The following is a 5,000-nucleotide window of genomic DNA, read 5'->3' on the forward strand; positions in this document are numbered from 1 at the left end:
TTTCGTCTATATATATATATAATATCTTTTATATATATATATCATATATATCATATATATCATTACTCCTATATATATATATAAGTTTTTTTTTTTTTTTTTTTTTTTTTTTTTTTTTTTTTTGTAATATAAGTTCTTAATGGGATACCTTTTTTTGATGTACCGGGTGTCTATATTTGTAGGTGCGCGTACAAAGCTTTCTCTCTCTCTCTGTCGTCTGTCTGTCTATCTTTCTGTCTGTCTGTCTGTCTGTCTCTCTCTCTCTCTTTCTCTCTCTCTCTCTCTCTCTCTCTCTCTCTCTCTCTCTCTCTCTCTCTCTCTCTCTCTCTCTCTCTCTCTCTCTCTCTCTCCTCTCTCTCTCTCTTCCTACTCTCTCTCTCTCTCTCACTCTCTTTCTCTTTCTTTCCTACTCTCTCTCTCTCTCTCACTCTCTTTCTCTTTCTTTCCTACTCTCTCTCTCTCTCTCTCTCTCTCTCTCTCTCTCTCTCTCTCTCTCTCTCTCTCTCTCTCTCTCTCGCCTCTACCACAAAACTTAACCAAATGAGTGACTGAAATAACCCATCTATTTTCTGTTATCTAAGACGTTGAAAATACAAACAGATAATAAATGAGGATAAAAGATTAGGTCCTTTTTAACAGTTCATGGCGTGAAGTGCATGGCTTGAGTTTGCATGGCGGTGCGATTGAACGCCAGACGAGGCTTTATTTCCTCTACGATAAATAAAGGAAGTCCTCTCATCTTTTGTTTCACCTTCTCTCTTTTGTTTCTGTGCGTCTCTTCTCTTTTCTTTTTAGTTTTCGTGTTTTTTTTGTTTTGTTTGTTTGTCTGTTTGTCGTTTGGTGTTTCTTGCGAGTGTGTGCTTTTGGTTTGGTTCTCTCTCTCTCTCTCTCTCTCTCTCTCTCTCTCTCTCTCTCTCTCTCTCTCTCTTCTCTCTCTCTCTCTCTCTCTCTCTCTCTCTCTCTCTCTGTCTCCCCCCCCCTCTCTCTCTCTCTCTCGTTCCTTCTCCCTTCATCCTCTTTCTCTTTCTCTCTCACACTCCCTATATTGTCTTCTCTCCAGCTTCTCCTTTCACCTCTTTCTCACCTCTCCCCTTTCCCCCCCATCCCGCCTCTGCTTCCCCACTGCCCCCCCCCCCCCTGTTTACCAACAGTGCCAGAGGAAGTTACAGGAGAGCACGGGGTCAGTCAAGACGTCTCAAACTTCATGAAGTTAAAATCATTTTACTCGGTTTATTTAGCATCGCGCTTCCCTTCCTAACGCTGAGACACCTCCGTGGGTAATGAGCGAGGGACTAAATTGGTTTGTCTGTCTATCTGTCTGTCTGCCTGTCTGTCTGTCTGTCTGTCTGTCTGTCTGTCCTCCGTCTGTCTGTCTGTCTGTCTGTCTGTCTGTCTGTCTGTCTGTCCGTCTGTCTGTCTGTCTGTCTCACACACACCCGCACACACACAGACACAATTAAACTTTTTTTTTCGTAATGAATGAAAACAATCATTGCCATAAGAACATCTGAATTAGCACGCAATTTTTCTCATCACAATATAGGGGGACGCGATTCTTTACCGAGAGACTGAAACAGGCAAAAACTTCCTCTCTTTCGTCCTGTGTCTTGTAGGTATATTTCCTCTGTTTCACATAAGAGTATACCTAACTGTACGCGAGTCTATTGGGTTGTTTCCATTTCGTTAGGCAGTTACCTCCGTACTCTGTGTGTTACACGGCAAAAATATAGATTGGTACTGTAATATCTAACATTTTTCCAGAATGTTGTGCCAACTTGGCGTACCCGAAAGGTATCAAATCTGGTATATTAGCATTAGCTTTTGGTAACTCTGCTCCCCTCTCCCCCTCCCCCTACCCTACCACCTTCCCCCTCCCCCTCCCCTACCACCTTCCCTCCCACCTCCCCTCCCCTCCCCCCTTCCCTCTTCCCCCTCTCCCTCCCCTACCACCTTTCCTCTTCCCCCTTCCTCCTCCCCCTCCCCTACCCCCTTCCCTCCCACCTCCCCCTACCCCTACCCCATTCCCTCCCACCTTCCCCTCCCCCCTTCCCTCCCCCCTCCCCATAACCCCTTCCCTTCCCCCTCCCCCCTCTCCCTTCCCCGCCCATGACCCGCCCACACAAAAGCGATCACGGAAGCCAATGGAGCAGAACAGAACTTGTAATGGTTATCGCAACGCCCTTGTGAATAAGCAACCATTTGTGATAGCTTCTGCAATGTGTTTAGCAAGAGCGAGAGATTGATAGAAGGATTCATATTGTTTTTTTGCTTGTTTTTTTTTGTTTGTTTGTGTTGTTTGTACGTTGGTGATGTATTTCGTTATTGTTTGTTTGTTTGTTTGTACGTTGGTGATGTATTTTGCTATTGTTTGTTTGTTTGTTTGCTTGTACGTTGGTGATTTATTTTGTTATTGTTTTTTGTTTGTGTGTTTGTTTGTATGTTGGTGATTTATTTTGTTGTTGTTTTGTTTATTTTTATGTTTGTTTGCTTGTTTGCTTTTTTGTTTTCTGGTCTTAAGGTAGATGTTATTTGTGTTTTTGTTGTTCGTTTGCATCGTAAGTGTAATTATTGAGGAGACTAGAAAATTCTGGAACTAAATCTCCTTTTTTTATTTATATTCATTTATCAATTTATAAATCAATTTATTAATTCATTCACTTATCAGTCCGTTTCTCTTTTAGCCATCCATTCATTCTCCTACTTATCCGTCTATTTATCCATATATCTATCTATGTCTTTACCTATCTACTTCTCTATTTACTTATCTCTCTATTCTCATCTCATCATTTTTCTATCCTTTTCATCTCACACATTCCTTAAAAAAAAAAAAAAAAATGTTTTTGCTTTATAAATTTTTTTCCTTATCGCGGTTGTTATCGGCAAAATAATTTCCTACTTTCTTCTTCTTCTTCTTCTTCTTCTTCTTCTTCTCCTTCTTCCTCCTCCTCCTCCTGCTCCTCCTCCTCCTCCTCCTCCTCCTCCTCCTCCTCCTCGTCTTCTTCTTCTTCTTCTTCTTCTTCTTCTTCTTCTTCTTCTTCTTCTCCTTTTTCCTCCTCCTCCTCCTCCTCCTCTTCTTCTTCTTCTTCTTCTTCTTCTTCTTCTTCTTCTTTTTTAGCTGATTAAAACAGGGGAGAGGGAAAGAGAGGGAGGAGAGGGAGAGGGGAGGAAGAAGGAAGAAGCAAAAACAGTGAAGGAGGAAGAAGGGATAAATAAGAAGGAACAAGGAAGAAGGAAAAAATGAACAAGGAAGAGCGGACAAAGAACAAGAAAGAAGGAGTGAATAACAAGAAAGAATGGACAACGAACAAGGAAGAAAGAACAAAAACCAAGGAACAAATTGCAAGGGCGAGAGAAAAAAGAAAGAGGAAGAAGGAACAACGAACAAGGAAAAGAGAACAAAGAACAGGGAAGAAAAACAAAGAAGAAGGAACAATGAAAAAGGAAAAGAGAACAAAGAACAAGGAAGTATTAACAAAGAATAACGAAAAGGGAATAGCGAAAAAAAGAACAATGAACGAACAAACAAAAAAGGCTAAATATAAGGAAAAGAATCAAATATCAAAAGTAAAGGACAAAGAAAAGAACAAGAAACAAAAAATACAAAAAAGGCAAAGAATAAACAAACAAAGGAACAAGGAATTATTTAGAAGCTGACGTATATCTCTAAACACACACGCACATACAAACAAACACAAAAACACACAAACAAACATACAAACAGACACAAACACGCACACACATATATACAAACAGACACAAAACATACAAACGCAAATACAAACAAACATACCAAACAAACACACACACATACACATACACACAAACAAAAACACAAAAAAAACACATACACACAAACACATACAACCAGACACACCCACACAAACACACATATAAACATAAACACAAAAAAAGAAACACACACATACAAACAAACATACACACAACAAACAAACACGCGCACAAACACACAATCACGCACATCTTTGCAGTCTATTCAACATAATCATGCAAACCAATATTGCTTTTATCTGAGATCAACAGTAAAAAGGATAATGTGATGCAAATAAAGATTGTCTGCTACTATGCATGACACTCCTTATTATTGCAAATATCTTAATGACCTCAGGCTGGTATAATGATCATTGGACCATCATTTTACGTTCAGAGGCTCTAGATAATGATAATGATGATAATGATAATGATGATAATGATAACTGTAAGATAGTAATGATGGTGATGACAGTGGTGATAATGAGGAAGATAATTATTACTATAGTCAACCTATTCCTCATTATCATGATAGAAAAAATGGTGATTAATAATGATATCAGTGATAATTATGATAGCAATATTGATAACAATAACAGTGATTATGATAATGATAAGGGTAGTAACACTAAATAATGATAATGGCTAATAATGATAATAATAACTATGATAATTATTACTATAATGATAATAATGATAATGATAACAACAATAATAATACTGATTATGATAATAATTACATCAATAAGAATTATGACAATAATCATAACAATAAGAGTAATAGTAATCATGATCACAATAATAATATTGATGATATTATTGATAATAATAAATGATAATGATGACGATATTAATAATAAAAAAATGATGATAATGATGATGATAATAAAATAATAATAATGACAATTTGGATGATATTAGTAACCTAATAACCATAGATCCAAAATAAAAAAAAATTAAATCTATCTCTATAAGTAGCTGCATTCTCAACAACATATATATTTCCCTGAAAAGGCTATTGCAGACGCTAAGGTCTGATCACCATTGCAATACAATATCATTAGGAATTGGTGTTGACAAAATGTACTGTGTTTGCTCGTCCTCTTGGCACTGCTGTGTGTGGCAACGTTGCTCTTTTATTTTCTCTTTGTCTTTGTTTGTATATATATATATTTTTTTCTTTCTTTAATTCTTGTTTTGTTTTGTTTAGATCTCTTGTCTTTTATTTCTGT

This window comes from Penaeus monodon, chromosome 7 (assembly GCF_015228065.2).
Source record: "Penaeus monodon isolate SGIC_2016 chromosome 7, NSTDA_Pmon_1, whole genome shotgun sequence".
Classification (NCBI taxonomy): domain Eukaryota; kingdom Metazoa; phylum Arthropoda; class Malacostraca; order Decapoda; family Penaeidae; genus Penaeus; species Penaeus monodon.